Here is a 23402-nt window from a genome sequence, read left to right on the forward strand (position 1 = left end):
TCCTTTTATTCTGAACCTGAGAGGACCTACCTTAAATTAAGGAGGGAAGCAAGAGGAAAGAGAGTAGTTGGTGCTGAGGAAGAGGAGGAGTACTTTGAACCAGATATGGATGAGAATATGGAGAACCATCATGAAGAAGAGGCTCACAACCATGGCCAAAAAGGTCCAGCACATCAGGCTGGGCAAGAGAGAAGAGTTTTGGGTTTTTACATCAATCCAAACCCAGGAAACTGTGGAAGTAGCATCCAACGGCCAACCATACATGCCAACAACGTTGAACTAAAGCCACAGCTCGTCACCCTTGTTCAGAAAAATTGTTCATTTGGAGGAAGTGTCCAAGAAGACCCCCCAATCAATATCTAACCACCTTCCTGAGGATATGCGATACTGTGAAGTCTAATGGTGTTCATCCTGACACTTATAGACTACTTCTGTTCCCTTTCTCACTCAAGGACAAAGCATCTAAATGGCTGGAATCCTTTCCAAAGGAGAGTTTAGCAACCTGGGAAGATGTGGTGAACAAATTCTTGGCAAGATTCTATCCTCCTCAATGGATCAACAGGTTGAGAGCTGAGGTACAAACCTTTAGGCAGCAAGATGGTGAGACTCTATATGAAGCATGGGAGAGGTTTAAGGACCTGACAAGAAGATGCCCGCCAGATATGTTCAATGAATGGGTGCAGTTGTACATTTTCTATGAAAGTCTTTCATATGAATCAAAGAAGGCAGTAGACCACTCATCCGGGGGATCTCTGAACAAGAAGAAGACCATTGAAGAAGCCATAGATGTCATTGAGACTGTAGTTGAGAATGACTATTTCTATGCTTCTGAAAGAGGCAACACTAGAGGAGTGATGGAGTTGAACAACGTGGATGCACTGCTAGCTCAAAACAAGATTATTACCAAGCAATTAGCTGACCTCACCAAGAATATTAAGAGGAATCAAGTAGCAGCAATCACCACTTCAGCAGCAACTCAAGAAGGAGTGAATGAAGAGGCAGAAAGTGATCAGGAACAAGCCAACTACATTGGAAATTCACCCGGGCAGCACCATGACCCATACTCTAAAACATATAATCCTGGTTGGAGGAACCACCCAAACTTTGGGTGGGGAAATCAACAGGATCAAGGCCAAGATCCGAGACACCACAACCCCAACAATAATGCAACTCACCAACACTCCGCACAGAGGTCATACTAACACCCACCCAACAACACTTCTCAGCATCCATACCAAAGTCAAAATGGCCCTTCTCATCCTTCCAATCTCAACTCTCCATCATTGGAAGAAAGACTATCAAGGATTGAGACTCTACTTGAAGGCATGTGCAAGGAGATTCAAGATAACAAGGTGTTTAAAGAGGAGGTGCGAGCCAATATCAAGAATCAGGGAGACACCATCAAGAGGTTGGAATTTCAAGTGGGATACCTATCTGAGAAGATTTCCAAACCTACTGATAGCTTCCCAAGTGACACAGAGAAAATCCGAGAGGTGAAGCAAAGAAAGTCAGATGGGAAGATTACAAGATGGTTACTATAAGTGATAAGGAGACTAAGGAAGAGCTGAACAAACCATCAGAACAATCTGAAGATACATCAGCAGGAAAGCAGGAAGAGAATCCTCAGGAAACCACAATTACGCATAAAGAGTTGCTGAGGCTCTATACACCCTTTCCCCGATTACTAAATGGTGTTGTAGAGAAGAGAATATACTCAAGGTTTCTTGACATATTTGCATCCCTCCATGTAAACATACCATTCATCAAGGCTCTCCAACAAATGCCCTCATACATCAAGTATATGAAGGAGCTGCTGACCAGGAAAAACTCACTCAAGGGAGGACAAATCATAGTGATGAACAAGGAGTGCAATGCTCTCATTCAACCAGAGCTGCCTACAAAAAGCAAGGACCCAGGGAGTTTTCACATTCCCTGTGCCATAGGAGAAATAATGTTTGACAAAGGACTCTGTGATCTGGGAGCAAGCATCAACTTAATGCCTTTATCCCTTATGAAGAGGCTGCAAATCAATGAGCTGATGCCCACAGACGTAGTCATCAGGCTGGCGGACAAAACTCAAAAACAAGCAATTGGAGTGGTTGAAAACGTGCTGGTGAAGGTTGGGAACTACTTCCTTCCCACAGACTTTGTCATACTGGAAATGGAAGAAAGTCACCTTCACCCAATCATATTGGGAAGACCATTCTTAGCTACAGCCAGAGCGTTCATAGATGTTGAGCGAGGAGAGCTAATACTGAGGATACATGATGAACAACTCACCTTCAACGTCTTCAAACCCTCACAAGAAGCAAGTCAGGAAGGCAAGGAACTAAGGGCAGAGCATGGTAGAGCAATGGTGGGAGAAAAAAGCATTGAAGCACAAGCTGTACACCCTAGAATTCCTTTGGGTGATGAACAAGAGAATCAGCAGCTGTCACAACTAAAGGAAACTCAAGTGGAGCCAAAACCACCAGAATCATATGAGACCAGCAACAAAATCTCCCTAGGGAAAGAGACCACAAAGAGCAGGATAACAGCAAAAGAAACAAAGAAGAAATTACCAAGGAGATGGAGGAATAAAAAGAACCCTACAGAAGATTTCTCTCCAGGGGATAAAGTGATCTCAGCTTACTTCCTAGATATCCCACCTTATCTCCCCACCATCCCATCTCAATTACCTAAGGTTTTCACCATCAACAAAGTTCTCTCCCTAGAACATGTGGAGATCATTGATGAAGCCAATGGATATAGGTTTACTGCAAGAGGGGAAGATCTGAAGCATTACCAACCACCATGACAAAGGCAGAACGTCAAGCTAGTGACGCTAAAGAAGCGCTTCATGGGAGGCAACCCATGTTTTACATGCTTTTAAAAGTAGTTAATAAAGCAAGGTTCAGGGATTTCAACTCAACTTGACATGCACTTGAATGAATCCTTTTGTGCAACATATAGTGAGGAACAAGTTTGGTGTTCAAGGCACACTAAGAGAACATAAATGTAACCCATATCATGTCACTCTTAGGGGCCTTGAACAAATCTTTTACACCACATGGCACCAAACTAAGTTTGGTGTTGCCAATGTTGCATACATGGATGTTGAGTTAGTCAGTTGGTGTACACTCATGAACAGCACTTAGTAGTTAGAAACAAAAACTTTAAAAAGTAGTTATTCTTTTAATTTTGCCGCTACTTTCCACAAGTTTTCTTTTAATCACATTTCTTTTATTTTGTAGGAGAATTGATGGGACAGTTGAAGGGTTCGGCTACCATAAAAGGAGAGGACTGTACACGTGTCTCCAAGGGGATTGCATTGGGAATTGTTGCCATGCAACATTGGAAAAAGAACAAGCTTGGAAACTGAACCAACACCATTATAAAGTTGATGATCCTTGTGCTCATCCCATGCTAAACCCCATCTGTCCATCACACAACCACCCCATCAATCCACACCTTCTATTTACTCACCACTTCTCTATATAAGTGGTTCTTAGTTCATAACCCTTCCACATTCCAATTCCCATTCCTTATACTCCACACCTCCAGAACTCAAATCCCTTCACTACACCCAATCATAACCCAACCGAATTCTCCCATCTATCCATACCTTCCACCACCTTCACACATCAACTCCTACTCATGGCATCATCAAGCTCCAAGAGGCAAAAGAGGAAGGAACTGGTGGAGAGCATTCCTTTCGATGAAAGGAGATTTAAAACGGCATTCCATGAACTCAAATTTGAACGAATAAAGCTCAAAAAGATACTGTCTGAATTAACATTCCAACTCAATGAGGAAGAGTGCCCACAGATTCGAGAGAAGATTGAAGAAAGGGGTTGGCAAAGGCTCACAAACCCAGAAGCAAAGATAAATGCAAACCTCATCAAAGAGTTCTATGAAAATGTGGTCAGAGAAGACAAAACCAAGGCCCCTACCTTCAAAAGTTATGTAAGAGGAAAAGAGGTGAACTTCAGCCCCAATGCGATAACAAGAACTCTTCAGCTGAAATTACCACATTTTGATGATCATAGTTATCATGCAAGAATAAGTAAGAGCCCTGACAATGATGAACTCGAAGAAATTGTGACTGACATATGTGTTATAGGAGCTGACTGGGAAAGGTATGCGGATAGGAGACCCCGGTTCATCAAGAGAGGAGACCTCAACCCGGAAGCCAAGGGATGGTTTGAACTCGTGAGGAGATCTATCCTACCAGCCGCGAACAATTCCGAGGTCAATGTTACTCGAGCTACTATGGTACATTGCTTAGTACAGGGTGGAGATATTAATGTGCATGAACTTATAGCTGAGGGGATTCAAGAGTCAGCTGAGAAGATTGATTCGGGTGCCAGGCTTTGGTACCCCAGCACCATCCTCAGACTGTGTACGAAGGCCAAGGTAGTCTTCGAGGATAGCAATCCAGATTGGGTAAACCCTGGGAGGCTAATTACGCTCCAGCACCTAACTTATGTGACACCTGCCCAACAACAAAGAAGACCTCAAATAGGAAAGCGAAAACCAAAAGAAGGACCTCACCAAGAAGAGTCTCATAAGGAAGAACACCAACAAAGAGAATATTATGACCCAACCAACATAAACCTGAATCACATTCACGGAGCCATTGAGGAGCTAGCAAGGAGTTATATGGAGGGACAAGAACAACAACTGCACATTCAAGCTCAAAGGATGGATCGTCAAGAAGAGCTCCTTTCTAATTGGATGAATCAACAAGGAGAATGGCAAAAACAGCAAATGGAACACTATTCCCAGCTTACTCAAGCCATAAATCAAGTGACTGAAAGACAAGAGCGACAAGACAAGCGCCTTCAAGAACTCAATCAATGACAGCTAGCTCAGACGAAGGCATTCAATGAGTTCAGCGTACTGAATGAAGGACGACAACTACATATGGAGGAGTTCAACATAAACACTCAAGCCAAGTTGAACTACATGTCTAGTCCTATGCATAATCTACACTCTGCAATCCCTAGGTATGATGAGGTCCAAAAAAATTTACAGAACAAGAGGAAAGGAAGGTGAAACAGTAGAAGGAAACACTAAAGAAGAAGATGGAAGACGCTGGCTTATGGAAGAAGTTGATTGGAAAAAGCAAGGGAAGTGGGAGTGCAAGCACTCAAGAAAAACACAAAGAGGATAAACAAGAAGAAGAGCAGGAGCAAACCCATGAGTAAAAGATAGTGGAGTTCCCTCATTGTCCCATCTTTTTCATTTTTTAAATAAGGAAAATCATGTATGAAATAGAACATGCTTCCATGGTAATTTAGAATTTTCAATTCTGTTTTTACTATTCTCCTTGCCTAGGTCTATGATTGCTAGTCAAATTGCCTGTTTTCAATTCCATCTTGCTTATTGTATGCTTGTCCTTTTTAAGCTAAATAAAAAGAGATGTTATGAAAGACCAGAGTGAAGTTTAATTTGTGGAGTAAGTTTTTAGATTTGTGGTATAGTAATCACTTAGCTAAGTTGGTTCACCAACAAGGTGGGAAGGAAACTATCTGTCCTAAATCATATGCTTAAAACACACCCCATGAGACTAGCTAAATAATAAGATCCTAATAAGAAAAAGGAAAAGAAAAATAAGAATTGAAAAAGAAAGAAAAATTAATAAAGAATAAGGCTAGGCACCAAGGGCTTAAATCTTGAGGGATGTGTCTGTGGTGCTCTTGTACCAAGGATCTGCTTGGATGAATAAGTTCTTAGGAGTGCTTCATCACTTGGTAACTTGGGTTAACTAACCCGCGATTATCAACTGAAAATCCACTATCAAGAGCAACATTGCTACAGAACATTTCGTAACCCAAAGAGGTGCTGGACACTAAGACCTCAAGGGAAGAAAATAACAAACCATGTGCCTGTGGTGTGCATGCATGGGGGAGAGAGACTTGAGGGAGTAAGTCCTTAGGGGTGTTTCAACACCTAGCACCTTGAACCAACTGGTTCGGGAGTGTTGGCTGAAAACTTATCTTAAAGAGTCGCCCCCTCACAGAACACTTAGCCTAAGGAAAAAATGAACCTTGGAAAGACAAAGGGATCAATAAATAAAAGTCTCAAAGGGTGCAATCAAGTGAGTATTCCAAGGCATGATAAAGGTCTGAAAACCAGTAAAGGAATGAACCTAAGTTGCTATGCATGAAACCCCATAAAACCAAGAATATGACTTCCACAATAATGATTCATTCATCTTGTCATTTTATTCATCATTCTCTTGTTCCAGTGCTTGCTTAGGGACAAGCAAGCTTTAAGTTTGGTGTTGTGATGCTAGGGCATTTTGGCCAGTTTCACTGACCTTTTCTTTATGGTTTTAGGGTAGTTTCATGAACCTTCTTAGGAAATAAGCAAGTTTTGGGTAGAATTTCACTTACATCTTGATTCAAGCTAACATTGTGATTTTTATATGAATTTATGAGAATTATGCATGAATTGAATGACAAATTGGATGATGCATGTCTCATAACTTGGACAAGAACTTTGATGCACTTTATTGCTTGATTTCAGGACAAATGAAGCAAGGAAGAACCACGTTAGCAGCCACGTTAGTCTAACTAACGTGACCTCTAACGTGGAAGGAGAGCTAGCTTGCAACGTTAATGAGAAAAGTAATCACCAATAATGTCCTCGAAGCCATCATAGCCCACGTTAATTGCCACGTTAACTACATTAACGTGGTAGTTAACGTAGAAGAAGAAAATGAAGCCAACGATAGTGACACTCACCTTTGTCACTAACGTTGGACCAAGCTCATATTGGCCACATTAAGAGCCATGTTAACTCAGTTAACGTGGACTCTAACGTAGGGAAACAAAAGAATGACCAACGTTAGTGACACTCACCTTTGTCACTATTGTTGAGCTAAGCCACTTTGAGCCACGTTAGTTGCCACGTTAACTCAGTTAACGTGGACTTTAACATGGAGGGAGCAAAGAATCGCCAACGTTAGTGACACTCACCTTTGTCACTAATGTTGGGATGAGCCACTATGAGCCATGTTAACTCTCGCGTTAACTACATTAACGTGGAAGCTAACGTGAGTAAAAGGGATGATGAGCCAACATTAGTGACACTCACCTTTGTCACTAACGTTGGAGATGGCTAGCAATACCACGTTAGAAGCCACGTTAACCTAGTTAACGTGAACTCTAATGTGGGAAGTAGGGGCATTTTGGAATGTTAGTGACAAAGGTAAGTGTCACTAACGTTCTCAAAGATGTGGCAAGCCTACGTTAAAGGTCACGTTAGCCACACTAACGTGAACTCTAACGTAGGGAGAAAGGAGGATTCTCAACATTATTGGAAAAAGTAAGTCCCAATAACGTGTGCGAAGGACCAAAAGGCAACATTAGTGGTCACGTTGATGCCACTAACGTTGAAGTTAACATGGAGCATCCTTGGGTTAGAAACGTTAGTGAAAAAGGTGATTGTCACTAACGTTCTCGAACCCACACTTTTACTTAACGTTAACGCCACTAACGTCCTAAGCTAGAATCCCTGCCTACTTTACACTTTCTCTCTGCAAGTAAAGCTAAGCCCACTGAAGAAGATAACTGCTTCAACTCAAGATCCAAAGGCCCATATCCAAGACTTGAAGAGTCAACTAGAAGATCAGAAGAATAGTATAAATAGGGAGAGCTTTGAACTAGAAGGGAGCTTTTCGGCATTATTATAATTACTCTCTGTATTTTACTTTCTCTGCAACTTTTAGTTTAATTCTCAGAATGTACTCTCCATCTATGATTTTCATTCCCAGAGCTATGAACAACTAAACCCCTTTCATTGGGTTAGGGAGCTCTGTTGTAATTTGATGGATCAATAATAGTTTTCATTATCCTTCTTCTCTCTTTTCTCTTGATTTTACTAGAAAGCTTTCAATCTTCATCCAATTGAGTAGTTATCTTGGAAAAGAAGCTATTCATACTTGGAACTCTTCTGAACCTTGGAAGAGGAATGAAGAGATCATGCTCGAATTGCTTTCCCAAGTTCTTCCCATGGAAGCTTAAGTCTTGATGGTCTGTTCCCTTCACCATCCTCAAGGTGTTTCCCTATGGCCATATAAAGCTCATGTAAGACAAAACACAAAGAATATTCACTATGAATGACCATAGACTCACTGGATGAGAAGAGAGTGAGCTACCATCTCAGCTAAAGAAGGAAAAACGTCAAGCTAGTGACGATAAAGAAGCGCTCGTTAGGAGGCACCCCAACACTTTATATCCTTTTGATTTACTGTTTTCCTAGGAGTAGTCACGAGTGTTAACTTAGATAGTTTAAATTCCAGTTAATATTCTGTTTTCATTGCTTTCTAAGGGTAGATTGTAGGTGGTAGATTAGGGGCTTAAATATCAGTTTTTGATAGTTAGGAAATCTTCAATTTGTTTGCTTTTATCTGGAAGTGCAATTTGAAGAATACATTTACTGATGATGAGTAATTGGGCTGAGAACTAGCTAAAGAGCTAAGTTTGGTGTGGCCACTATCACACTTAATCTAGGCTTACATCCATTTGAATAAATTAAATTTGAAAGTAATCCCAGAGATTAAGTTTGGTGTGGCCACCACCATACGAATTTCACCCAGCAAGCCCAATACCATCCAAGTTGGAAGCATTTAATAAATTGGTAGGAACATGAAAGTTGGTTTTAAATGTGTTCAGAAGGAGTTAGAAGTGAAGGGATGTGAAAGAATTGGAATCATCACACCCTTATAAACATATTAAAAACCCAATGATGAACCAAATTTATTAGATGTAATGGGATTAAGTTTGGTGTCCCATGGGACACTCATCAGTTGCAAATTTCCTTTGTTCATATTAAAAGGAATGTGAATGATTCTTTTGTCATTACTGATCGGGTTTCAGTTTTTATTTTTTCAGGAGAGAGAATGGGGCCCACATGATTGATATCTCATAAAGCAAGAAGTCAAAGTGTACTTGCACTTTGGAATTCAACACATGCAGGAAGTAAAGAGGGGTAAGGATTGGTGCCTATTCCTACGCTAGGCGCCACTCCCTAAGTGGGAAAACATTGAATTGCTTCCACTTTCCACTATTCAGACCACACTTTCTACCCCTATAAAAACCCCCTTACTTTTCCCACCTCTCCCCCCACTTCAAACCTCAACCTCACACACGAAAAGACCCTCACAATTCTTTTTTCTTTTGATCTCCTTCTTGCTTTTCTTTACCTTTCTTCTTCTACTTGATTAGGGACAATCAAGCCCTAAGTTTGGTGTTGGAGCAAAACATCTCCCTTGCAACTTTCTTCAACTTTTTTTAACACTTCAAACACATTTTCTTCACCACAATGGCACCACCAAGAGCCTCATAAACAAAGAAAAGAAAGACCAAAGAACCAACCTTACGGTCCTCAAGCCACAATGAATACAAGTTCCTCTCATTATTCAACCAAAACCAAATTTATGGTTGGGTTAGTGAGAGGCAAATCCTTCCAAAAGTTGGTTTCCAATTGGGGAGAAACGAGCACCCTGAGATCAACAGGGAGATAAACAATAGAGGCTGGGCACTCTTGTGCAACCCACCAAGGAAGGCGGTGGAAAGCTTGGTAAGAGAGTCTTACGCCAATGCTGTGCCTCAGCCAGGGCAACCCTATGGCTATCTTTGCTTTGTGAGAGGGAAATCCATTGACTACAGCCCCTCCAACATAGATAGGATGCTCATGGTGAAGCAAACAAGCTCCACTCAGAGTTATGAAGAAAGAATGAAGCAAGAAGACCCAGGATTTAATGAAATCCTTAATGAGATTTGTGTGTTGAATCTGCAATGGAAAAATCACAAAAATGGGAGACCCAACCAGCTAAGAAAAAGAGATTTGAGCCCCCAAGATAGAGGGTGGCTGGATTTTGTGAGAAGATCTCTCAACCCTACTTCAAACACTTCTGAGGTGACAGTGGAAAGGGCTGTGCTCATATACAGCATCATGAAAGGTGAGAACGTGAATGTTGAGGAGATGATAGCCAACAACATCAACAGGGTGTTGAAAAGCACCAAGGATAGCACAAGGCTAGCATTCTCCAGCATCATCCAAAGGCTATGTGATGAAGCAGGGGTGGAGAAGATTATTGATGAGGTACTGGTAGAACAAGACAAGCCCATAACTGCCAAGAAGATGGCCAAAGTGGTTGCTGTCAACCCACTTGAGAGGAGAAGGGAGCATAGAGGACATGCTCATGTGCCACAAGGGCAACCACAACAAGAAGAGGAGCAACCACATCACCTAGCACTTTAACTACCACCATACTAACAATACCAAGAATTTCCTGAAGGTTTTAACTAGGAGCAATTGCAATGAAACATACACCAAATGAAGGGAGATATACATCATCTGAGAGAAAATGTCAACCAACTCAAGGGTAAGCAACAACAACAATAGGACCAAGTGAATGAGAATATACAACAACTCTAAGGGAGTTTGGAGCACATGAGGAAGGAGCAGCAATAGCAGTTTGACTGGGGAGAAATGTAAAGCACACTCAACAAGATAGTGGAGCAAAATAAATGGCAGCAGAGGAACCTTGCTGAGTTCAGGAATCTTTATGATGCCAGAACTATTTCAAGGAGGCAATATGATATCAACACACAAGCGGAGCTGAATCACTTGTGTAATGCCGTGGCTGCCTTAAACCTTGGATGCCCAACATTCATGTAAGGAATAGAGGAGTTGATTGCAAGACAAGAGGAAATTCTAGCCAAGCACAAGGAGGATGAAAGGAATTACATGAGGAGGCTAGGATTTTGGAAGCCCAAGGATACAAAGGCTCAAGAGGGATCCTCTAAAAAGGATGATGATGACTCCTCCCCTTCCAAAAAGAAAGACAAAGGAAAAGGGCCAATGAACTGAAGCTGCTCAAGGTTGTTGAGTCCCATGGTTGACACTCTCAAATTTCTGTTTCTGCTTAAGCTTTTTATGTTTTAATTTCTGTTTGAGAATAAATAGCAATGCTAGGATAGTTTATGTTTGTGCTTAGTTTTTTTTATTATGCCCTGAAGTCTTTTATGAGTCTTTTTAAATTACAAGAATGAAAATGCAATGTTAATCAAGTTTTATCAACATCAATAAAAGATTAGTTTGTTTCCATAAGATTCATTGTGAGTGTTGTAAAACCAAGAGCAAAAGAGACTAAGACCAAGTAGGACTGCTCAAAAACTAAGAGATAAAGAACTAAGTGTAGAACCTTGAATTAACTAGAAAGAAAATGAATCATGAAAAGCAACTAGGGTTAGAAGGCATGACAAGTAGAAGCAGAAGGGTGCTTCTTGACTATCCATAGAACCAAGAAGTAGTAAGCAATAAAGATCCAAGGCTCTGAGCATCAACTACTAAGATGGAAAGAAACACTAAATAGCTCAAAAAGAGTTAGAAAACCTAGTAGATGCTTATTGTGAAGATGTGTCAAGAAGAGACCTGGGCAAGTAAATTCTTAGGGGTGTCTCAACACCTAGTACCCTAAAGGGTTGTCTTGAGATAAAGCATTTAGAGTCATGGTCAATGAAAAAGAAAAATTGAAAAGAATAGAACAATCAAAGGAGAATGAAATAACTCTTACTACTTCAAGGTGACAATCAATAAAAAGGACCCCTGAAGCTTATACTTAGAATAACCTTCAAGAACCTAGGAGTTCTTTTTGACATTGAAATAGAAATATTCATGTGTTAAACACTTAGCCTCAACCTTATTAATGTTGCATCCATTCAAGGTCAAGTCTCAATTTATCTAAGAACTACTCACATTGATTTGCTTAGGACAAGCAAAGCTTAAGTTTGGTGTTGTAATGACTTGCATCATCTACCCTTTTTTCTTGCATAAAAAGGACCATAAAAGAGCATAATCTCATTTGATCATTGCAATTCATGCACTATTTAATAAATATTATGCTACATTGCTTTGAAATGAGGTTGTGCTGAATTTCAGGTGAAAAAGACATCAAAAAGGGGTAGAAATCAACAAAACAAGCTGGGCATGTGAAACTAGCGTGCCACTTGAAGCAAACACTACAAAAATGTATGGGTATAGCACGCCAGGAGCTGGGCGTGGAACGTCAGTATTGAATTCCAGAAAGGATCCTCAGGTCATCTATATGGGCGTGGCATGCCAGGAACTGGGCGTGGCACGCGAGTTATGATTTCCAGAGAGGCATGTTTGAGCACTTTACATGGGCGTCGCATGCCAGAGGCTCGGCGTAGCACGCCAGTGTAGTTTTCCAGAGAGCAATGCTGAAGGCCACTAAAGAGGCATGGCCCGCCATGCTGGGCGTGGCACGCCTAACCCATCACACACTATGGGCGTGCCACTTGAGCCATGGGGCGTGGCATGCCAGGTCATCACCCCAAAAGGGATCATCACCTGGGCGTGCCACTTGGTATCGAAGGCGTGGCATACCAGCTTCAAAAGTCACTTGGGCATCCCACTTGAAGAGCCAGGCGTGGCACGCCAAGCTTAAAAGACCCACACTAAGAGGGGGGTGCCAGTTGAGCATCAAGGCATGGCACACTAGTACATGTTTCCAGAGAAGAGGTTGAAGGCCAAAAAGCCTGGGCGTGCAACTTGATGTCGAAGGCGTGGCACGCTAGCCTCAAACTGTCACTTGGGCGTGCCACTTGATGTCAAAGGCGTGGCACACCAAGCCCTCATCCTCACTTGGGCGTGCCACTTGAGCATCCAAGCGTGGCACGCCAGCCACTGGACCAAGGCAAAATACTGGGCGTGGCACGCCAGACCCTGGGAGTGACACGCCAATTATATTTTATAGAGAAGGAGTTAGGAGGCCAACCATATAGGCGTGCTATTTGGTATCGAATGCGTGGCACGCCAACTACCATTTCTCACTTCAGCATGCCACTTGAGCCTAAGGAATGGCATGCCAGCATCACCAATCAACAAGAAGAAGACCTGGGCGTGCCACTTGTGGTATGGGCGTGGCACGCCAACGAAGGAACCAAGCACACAAATGGGCGTGGCACACCAGACCCAGGGTGTGCCACGCTAGTTCAGCTTTCTAGAAGTAAGAAGAAGAAGGAGAAGACCTGGGCGTGCCACTTGAGGTCGAAGGCGTGGCATGTCAGGCTAAACCCTAAAAGAACACTAGGGCATGCCACTTGGGCGTGCCACTTGGGCTCGAAGGCGTGGCACGTCAGGCTAAACCCAAAAAGAACCCTGGGGCGTGCCACTTGGGCGTGCCACTTGGGCTCGAAGGCGTGGCATGCCAGGGGTGCCAATGAAGGAGGGCGTGCCACTTGAAGAGTTGGGCGTAGCACGCCAAGCCAGATTTAGAGCTTGGCATGGCACGCCACTGAAGCGCCAGTCACACGCCAGCTGGGAGGGTCACGTTTATTGAGTTTCTTTTCCCTCCAAATTATATTTTTTTTCTTTTTCACTTTTGTATTTTCTTTATTCTAGTGCTAGGAGTAGTATAAATAACCCTTGGAAATACTGGAAAAGAGGGTTAAGCGGTTGAGCTATTAGTTATAGTTAAATTTACTTTTCACTTTATCATCTCTTCCATCTCTTGTTCCTTTCTCTGAGCTATGAGTAGCTAAATTCCCTCTCATTGAGAGAGGGAGCTCTGTTTTACTTGATGGATTAATGATAGTTAATTTCTTCTTCTCTTCATTTTCTCTTTGATTTGCTAGAAGGAATTTCGTTTTAATGTTAGTATTCAATTATCTTGGAGAAGAAATTGAATGCAAAATGGGTTTCATGGGAACCTTGGGAAAGGAAACATGAATCCAAGCTAGAAATCCCTTCTCATAGTTGAATAGGATATGGGTTTTGGTGTTTGGATATGGTGACATATAATCCTCCCTCTACTTGGACCTATGATGATGTGTGGTATAATCAGGGACCAAGCATATCTCTCTTCATTAGCAATTAGACCGAGGAATTGGCTATTGATCAAGATCTGAGAGATTGAGTCACCAAGGGATTGGGGCTCAATCAATCATGATTGCCAAGAGGTTAATGAGTTTCATGATTGAAGAGGATATGAACTTGGATTTAATCCAAAGAGAACAACATCTCCTGATCTCAATAAATTCCCCTATTCTTATCTTCCACTTTCTTTATAGCTTTCTTTATATTCTACAAATCCCCAATTTTCATTTACAATTAAGTCATTTATGTTTCTGCATTTTACATTATTGTCATTTCTGTTTCAGCACTTTACTGCTCATATTTACTTTTGAGCCATTTATGTTTCTTCCCATTTACAATTCTGCAATCACAATCTATTCTGCTTAGCTTAACTAATTCACCAATTAATTAAAGTTGCTCAAATCTACCAATCTCTGTGGATACGATCCCACTCCATTGTACGTTATTACTTGACGATAATTTTTGGTGCGCTTGCCAAAAGAATGGATTCATCATTTTTATATGGGGAGTGAATTCTGGTCATCATGGAGGCACCAAAATTGGAACTATAAGCTTTGCCTCCAAGTTTGAAATATGCTTACTTGGGTGACAACAACACATACCCAGTGATCATCAATTCAAGTTTGATTGAACAACAAGAAGAGGAGCTAATCCAAGTGCTGAAACTACACAAGGATGCTATAGGGTGGACACTTGCAGATCTAAAGGGAATCAGCCCTTTAATGTGCATGCACAAAATCCTACTTGAAGAAGGTTCCAAGCATTCAAGACAACAGCAAAGAAGGCTAAACCCAACAATGAATGAAGTAGTCCAAAATGAGGTGTTGAAATTGTGGCAAACTGGGGTGACCTACCCAATCTCAGACAGCCCTTGGGTAAGCCCATTGCAAGTAGTCCCTAACAAAGGAGGGGTCACTGTTGTACCAAGTGAGAAGAATGAGTTAATACCAACAAGAACCATGACTGGCTGGCGCAAGTGCATTGATTATAGTAATTGTATTCACTGATCATGCAGCACTCAAATATTTGCTTACCAAACAAGAGTCCAATCCTAGGTTGATAAGGTGGATCCTGATACTCCAAGAGTTTGGTATTGAAATTAAAGATAAGAGTAGAGCAGAGAACAAGATGGCTGACCACCTATCAAGAATCCCACAAGAAGAAGATGAGGCACACCACTTTGTATTGAATGAGAGCTTCCCTGATGAGCAGTTGATGATGATCCAAGAAGCTCCTTGGTTTGCAAACATAGACAATTTCAAGGCTATTGGAGAGCTACCAACTAACATCAACAAACACATAAGGAGAAAGCTACTCAAAGATGCTAAATACTACATTTGGGATGAGCCCTATTTGTTCAAAAAATGTGCTGATGGGATCTTGAGGAGGTGTATTTCCCGTGAGAAAGGGCAAGAAGTACTCTGGCAATGTCATGGATCTGCAGATGGAGGCCATTTTAGTGGGAAAAGAACTACAGCTGAGGTGCTACATTGTGGGTTCTATTGGCCAACAATGTTCAAGGATGCAAAGGACTTGGTAACAAGATGCAATGAATGCCAAAGAGCTGGAAATCTACCCAAGAAAAACGAGATGCCACAGAAGTTTATAACGGAATTGGAGTTGTTCGATGTGTGGGGAATTGATTTCATGGGGCCATTCCCCTCCTCATACTCAAACAACGATATATTGGTGGTTGTAGATTATATGCCAAAGTAGGTAAAAGCCATAGCCATAGCAACAAATGATAACAAGGTTGTGATAAGCTTCTTGAGAAAAAATATCTTCAGCCGAGTTGGAGTTCCTAGAGCCCTTATTAGTGATGGAGGGACACACTTCTGCAATAAGCAACTTGAAGCACTCCTCCTTAAATATGGTGTAAAGCACAAAGTGGCAACTCTACACCATCCACTGACCAACGGGCAAGCTAAAATCTCAAACAGAGAGCTCAAAAGAATCCTTAAAAAAACTGTTGGAAGCTCAAGAAAGGATTGGTTTAAAAAGTTGGATGATGCATTATGGGCCTATAGGATAGCTTTCAAAACACCTATTGGGATGTCCCCATACCAATTGGTGTTTACAAAGACTTGTCACTTATTAGTTGAGCTTGAACATAGAGCATTTTGGGCTCAAAAGAAGTTAAATTTTGATGATCAAGTTGCTGGAGAAAGAAGGCTAATGCAAGTTAATGAGTTGGAGGAATTCAGAAATCAAGCTTATGATAATCCCAAGACCTACAAAGAAAAGATAAAAAATGGCATGATCAAAAGATAGCAAGGAGAGAGTTCACAGAAGGTCAGAAAGTGCTGCTATACAATTCAAGGCTCAAGTCTCGATGGTCTGGACCCTTCACCATCCTCAAGGTGTCTCCCTATGGACATGTAGAGCTTATGGAGGATAAAACACAGAGAACTTTCACTGTAAATGCCCACAGACTCAAGGATTACTTGGGGGACTCTTTGGAGGAGCAGAGAGTGAGCTACAACCTTAACTAAGAAGGAAGGAATGTCAAGCTAGTGATGCTAAACAAGCGCTGGTTGGGAGGCACCTTAACACTCATATCCTTTTGATTTTTTGCTTTCTAGAAGTAGCTTAAGATTGTTGATTTAGGTAGTTTAAGTTCCAGTTTAATCATTTTGATTTCTTGCTTTCTAGAAGGGGTTGTAAGTGGTAGATTAGGTAGTTTAAATATCAGTTTTAAGTGTTTGATAGTTAGTAAATCTCCAAGTTGTTTTTCTTTTCTCTGAAAGTGCAATTCACTTAACACACTTACTGATGATGAGTGATTGGGCTAAATGACTAGCTAAAGAGCTAAGTTTGGTGTGGCCACTAACCCACTTAATTTAGGCTTAAAACCAATTGAATGAATTGATTTTGAAAGTAAGCCCAGAGATTAAGTTTGGTGTGACCACCACCATATGAAGTTCACACGGAAAGCCCAACATAATCCAAGTTTGAAAGCATTTAGTAAATTGGTGAAGCATAAAAATCCACTTTAATGTGTTCGAAAGATGAGGAATGTGAAAAGATCAATTCTATGTTACCCTTTATGAGCACATTAAAGTCCAATGATGTATTCATGCGGGTGGAAACTGTCTCTCAACAAATTTCCTTCGGCAAGTGTACCGAATTTGTCGTCAAGTAAAAACTCACAATAGAGTGAGGTCGAATCCCACAGGGATTGATTGATCAAGCAACTTTAATTAGAAGAATGTTCTAGTTGAGCGAATCCAGAAATTGGGTTGAGAGTTGCAGAAAATAAAATGGCGGGAATGTAAATAACAGAAAAGTAAATGCTAGAATTAAAGGACTGGAAGTAAATGACTGAAAGTAAATTGCAGAATTGTAAATGGGAATGGGGGATTTGCTCATAAGAGTAAATGGCAAAAGTTAAAGAGAATGGGTAAGATCAGAGATGGGGAGTTCATTGGGCTTAGGAGATATTGCAACCCTCCGAATCAAGTTTATTTTCATCTCTTCCTCAATCAATGCACTCATTGATCTCCTTGGCAATCTTAATTGATTGAATTACAAATTCAATCTCTCAAATCTTGATCAATAGCCAATTCCTTGGTCAATTGCTCATGAGAAGAGATGAAGTATGGTCACTGATTATACCACATGCATTTCCCAAATCAAGTATCGAGAGGGTTATAGTCACATACCCATCCAAACCCAATTTGGTCCAGCATGAGAAAGCATTTCTAGCTTGATCTCTTCATTCCTCTTTCAAGGTTCAGAAGAGATCCAAGTTTGAATAGCTTCTTTTCCAAGATAACTACCCAATTAGATGAAGATCGAAAGCTTTCAAGTAAAATCAAGAGAAAAGATAGAAGAAAAATAATGAAAACTAGTATTGATCCATCAAATTACAACAGAGCTCCCTAACCCAATGAAATGGGTTTAGTTGTTCATAGTTCTAGAAAATGAAAACAAAGATGGAGAATACATCATAAAACTAGAAAATGCAGAGAAGGTAAAATACAGAGAGTAATTCTCTTTTCCAACTTTCCAGAACTCTTCAACAATTCAAAGCTACTCCTATATATACTACTTTTCTCAGCTTCTAGTTGGCTCCTCAAGTCTTGGGCCTTTGGATCTTGAGTTTGAAGCAGTTCTCTTCTTCATTTGGGCTTGGCTTTACTTGCAGAGAGAAAGTGTGAAGTGGGCAGAGACTTTAGCTCAGGACGTTAGGGGTGTTAACGTTTAGTGAAAATATGAGTTCGAGAACGTTAGTGACAATCAACTTTCTCACTAACATTCCTAAGTAAAAGCCATGTTAACTTCAACGTTAGTGGCACAAACATTGCCACTAACGTTGCCTCTATGTCCTTCGCACACGTTATTGAGGCTTAACATTCCCAATAACTTTGAAAAGCCCCCTTTGTTCCCACGTTACAGCCCACGTTAACTTAGTTAACGTGGCTCTTTAACGTGGGCTTGCCATCCTTCGAGAACGTTAGTGACACTCAATATTGTCACTAACGTTCCAAGGTGCCCCTATGTCTCATGTTAGAATCCACGTTAACTAGGTTAACGTGGCTTCTAACGAGGCCATGCTTAGCCATCCCCAACGTTAGTGACAATGTTGAATGTCACTAACGTTGGCGTTTCTTTCACTCATCAACGTTAGTTTCCACGTTAACTAAGTTAACGTGGAAGTTAACGTGGCTCCTTGGGGGTTGTGTGGTTGCTTCCAACGTTAGTGACAATGTTGGGTGTCACTAACGCTGTCGACCACTCTTGCTTCTTACGTTAGCTCCCACGTTAACCAAGTTAACGTGGGAGTTAACGTGGTATGTTTCTCCTTAGGCCAACGTTAGTGACAATGTTGAATGTCACTAACGTTGGCATTTCTCCCCCCTTCTAACGTTAGAGGCCATGTTAACTAAGTTAACGTGGACTCTAACTTGGCCACTTATGAGCATTTGCCAACGTTAGTGACAATGTTAAGTGTCACTAATGTTGGCTCAACTTTCCCTCTCCACGTTAGAGTTCTCGTTAACTTAGTTAACGTGACTCTTAACGTGGTCAAGGATGGCTTCGAGAGCGTTATTAGCAATCACTTTTCTCATTAACTTTGCAAGTTACCTCCCATTCCTTGCTTCCTTTGGTCCTGAAATCAAGCACTAGAGCGCATCAAAGTTCTAGTCTGAGTCATGGGCAATGCAGCATATAATTTGTCACTAAACTCATGCAAAATCCTCATGAAATAATGTAAAATACATAATGTATGCTTGAATCAAGGTGTAAGTGAATATCTACCCAAAACTAGCTTATTTCCTAAGGGAATGCATGAAACTAGCCTAAAAACAGTAAAGAAAAGGTCAGTGAAACTGGCCAAGATGCCCTGGCATCATGTATCTAATTTATTAGATGCAAGGAAATTAAGTTTGGTGTCCCGAAGGACACTCATCAATTGTCTTTAATTGAATGTTACTAAAGGGAATGTGTAGAAGTTCTTTTCACTAATGGGGTTTTTGGACTTTATTTTCAGGAGAAAGGATGGGGCCCACATGATTGATGGTTCTCTGAGGCAAAGAGTCAAAGTGTACTTACACCTTGGAAGTCAACATATGTAGGAAGCCAAAAGGGATAAGGATTGGCGCCTCCTCCCACGCTAGGTGCCACTCCCCAAGTGGGAAAATATTGAATTGCTTTTGCTTCCCACCACTCTCCAAACTTCAAAACTGAAACTCCACACGCGAAAGAACCTCCACACTTTCCCTCTTCTTTCTTTTCTTTCACTTTACTATCTTCTTTTTGCTTCTCTTGATTGGGAAAATCAAGTCCAAAGTTTGGTGTTGAAGTAAAACAAAGTTTTTCGTACTCTCTTACATCTTTCTTCAGCATCTCTAAACACTTTTCTCACCCCCATGGCACCACTAAAAGGCTCCTCAACAAAGAGAGAAAGACCAAAGAACCAACTTCTGGATCCTCAAGTTTCAATGAATACAAGTTCATCTCATCATTCAACCAAAACCAATTTTATGGCTGGGTGAGTGAGAGGCAAATCATTCCAGAGGTGGGATTCTAACTTGGAAGGAATGAATACCCAGAAATTAATAGGGAGATCAACAATAGAGGATGGGCACTATTGTGTAATCCACCAAGAAAGGTGGTGGAGAGCTTGGTTAGAGAATTCTATGCCAATGCAGTGCCTCAACCTGGGTAACCTTATGGTTATCTTAGCTATGTGAGGGGGAAAGCAATTGACTATAGTCCCTCCAACATAGATAGGATACTGATGGTGAAGCAAACAAACTCCACCCAGAACTATGAAGAGAGGATAAAGCAACAAGACCCAAGATTTGATGAGATCCTCAACGAAATATGTGTGCTGAATGTGGAGTGGATTAATGACAAGGATGGAAGATCGAACTAACTAAGGAGAAGATATTTGAGCCCCGCAAGCTAGAGGGTGGCTAGACTTTGTGAGAAGGTCTCTTGATGAGGAAAAATCGATTCCACACAAACTCACCGGCAAGTGTACTGGGTCGCATCAAATAGTAATAACTCACAAGAGTGAGGTCGATCCCACAGGGATGGATGGATCAAGCGACTTTAGTGAGGTGATTAGTATAGTTAAGCTAACAGTGGTGAATTGAGTAAGATTTGTATTGACGAAATGTAAATTGCAGAAGGTATAAAGTGCAGAAAGTAAATTGGCAGAAACTTAAAGAGCAAGAAACGTAAATTGTAGCAAATGTAAAGGGAATTGGGTGCAGGGAAATTTAAATTGCATAGAAATGTAATTCAAGCTCACAGCAAACTCAAATGTAAAATTGCAGAGGGACAGAATTGCAGGAAGGTAAATCAAGCTCAATGTAAACTGAATTGTAAAATTGCAGAAAGGAAAATTTGCAGAAGAGAATTATCAGAAACTGAAATTGCATATGCTAAATTGAACTGAAATGTAAAAGTGCAAAAAAATAAAAGTGTTTCAAGAGAATCATCTATTCTACTCCTACTCCTACTCCTAATGCTGCCTACAACTAATGCAGCCTACTGTCCGTCTCTGCCTAACAGATCTCCAGATGAAATGAAACTGATGCCTTTATATAGGCTTGTATAAATTACAAATTGAAATGAAATTCAAAACAAATTACAGTTAAATGAAAATGCTATTCTAACTGTTTCTTGTGCCTTTGAGTGATGTCAATAGGCTCTGCTTGTTTTGAATTTTCAATGGGCTTTGAATCAGATTAATTGAGCAGAAAATGAGGCTTCCAGGAGAGCGTAACATTCACTAAGAGTAGCGCCTTTACACCCACGCGTACGCATCACCTATGCGTACGCGTAATCTTCAAAAATAGTACTTGTGACACGTACGCGTTCTGTACGCGTGCGCATCCATAGTGGCGTTCACCAAATGAGCGTAGCGCTCACAATATGAGCACTCCCACGTGTATGCGTCAGTCATGCGTACGCGTGGTTCTTCATAAAAGCTTCATCGACGCGTGCGCGTCGTGTATGCGTGCGCGTCGGTTGCAGATCTTCAATTCCAAATTCAAATTGGCACAAAAACGCTCATTTAGTTAACTTAACGCTCTCATGGCAATTGAGCGCTGATCACCTCCACGCGTATGCATGATGTACACCCATGTGTCCCTGCTGATTTTTCTCCATTGCAAGCTCTATCTAAAGGAAGAGCGTAGTGCTCTTTAAAGGGAGAGCGTAGCGCTCTCTTGTGGAGCGTTCTTTGAAGAAACGCAGCGCTCTTTATATTTTTACGCTAAGCTTCCTTTTGGTTTAATTAATGACCCCATGCTAGCAAATTGAATGGCTCATTGCATGCATAAATATTATTAAAGCCTTGCATTATATTAACGCAAGCTTCTTGAATTGATGGCATTAATAATATTGCATGCACGCTTTCATTGGCTTTATTACATTAATTAGTAATGCCAATACATTACTTAATTAACGTATAACTCATTCATTTCCAATTGGCATTAATAATAAAAGTTTTATGCATGCATGCTTTCATAAGCTTTATTTGATTAATTAGTAATGCCAATGCATTACTTAATTAACGTAAAGCTTCATTTGTTTCATTCATTGCCAATTGGCATTAATAATTAAATGCATGCATGATTTAATTATTAATTCAATGATAATGCATGCATAAGGCATTAATGTATCACGTTACTAAATCAAAGGGTTCATGGGTCATGGGCCACGCTTTCAAAAGCGTGGCCTAAGGTTCCAAAGCATGCTCAATCCTCAAAGTGAGCCCAAAAATTTTTCTTTTCTCCTTTTGAGCTTATTTTGTACTTTTTTTGCTTTTTTTTCCACTTATTCTCTACAAAATTTATAAAATCAAAAGATCAAAGAAATATACTATTTAAGCACAAAAACACTCAATAATTAAGCACTAATCATTAATTTCTTGTATGAAAAAGCATAGAAAATATGCACAAGATGACATGTCATCACAACACCAAACTTAAACCTTGCTTGTCCCCAAGCAAAAAAAAGAATCATGTAGTAAATTTTGACAAACCAAGGTGAGAAGAATAGAAGATTGATGTTCATGGTTAGCTAGTTTTATATGCATGCTACAATCACAAAAGAACTGTAAATGATTGTTTCATAAACACCACAAGTACTTAACAAATGAATTGTCATTGGTACTCAGAGCCTTCAGCTTTCTCATTCTTTCCCTTTTTCTTTTCTTGCCTTAATTTGCAATTGCTTCTTCAAGATTTTCATGATTTAAAATGTCCCAGATGAAAACTTCAGTTAAATAAAATCTAATGCAATTGAGCAACAATTAATCATACTAGCTTTCCAATACTTGTATGCCCTTGCTAAGTTCTTCTTTAATGCCTTGTTTGTTTATGATCATGATACTTTATTACTTTGAACTTACAAAAATTCAAGATGGTAGTCATAATGTCACAGTAACATGTTACAATTTAGAAATCAAACTATGCTTATTCACAACACACATGCATACAGAGAAGATAAAGACAATCATGCAATTTATAATACTGGAAACAAATAAGAGGAAAAAGAACTTTACCACCTTATAGTTCATCTTCACTATTGTTGTCATTTTCCTCCTATTCTTCCCCTTCCCATACCAATTTAGAGTGTTTGCTCATCCTCAAGCAACAATTAGAACAGTGGTGATGGGGTCTTAGAATGGACCATGAGTGTCTTACACAATAAAATGTCAGCAGTACATGTGTTTAAGCAAGCAAAATAAAAAATAACAATGAAGGCACAGGAAACAGAGACATTGTGATTGCAAAAATAAGAGGGTGTGCCTGATACATTGCATAAAAGATAAGTGGCACACCAAACTTAATGTGACACTTTCACTTGGAATTGATGCAAGTATCCAGTAGAGATTGGGAACAAATTTATTGCATAGCAACACCAAACTTAGAATGCAATCACATGTCAATTTATTTGAAATAAAACTAAGCAAATAAAACTGTTATATGTTAAATACACTCACCAAGTGAAGGATCTATCATGAATAAGAATTTCTTAGTGAG

At 40.5% G+C, this 23402-nt stretch overlaps 1 non-coding gene across 1 annotated transcript; it reads right to left on the bottom strand.

The window, feature by feature from the left end:
- Nucleotides 1–560: 560 nt before the first annotated feature.
- LOC112773358 (small nucleolar RNA R71) lies at nt 561–667 on the bottom strand. The gene has a single exon (XR_003187912.1). It is a non-coding gene; the product is annotated as a small nucleolar RNA R71 (small nucleolar RNA).
- Nucleotides 668–23402: the final 22735 nt, after the last annotated feature.

The sequence above is a fragment of the Arachis hypogaea genome, chromosome 18 (assembly GCF_003086295.3).
Source record: "Arachis hypogaea cultivar Tifrunner chromosome 18, arahy.Tifrunner.gnm2.J5K5, whole genome shotgun sequence".
In the NCBI taxonomy this organism is placed as follows: Eukaryota; Viridiplantae; Streptophyta; class Magnoliopsida; order Fabales; family Fabaceae; genus Arachis; species Arachis hypogaea.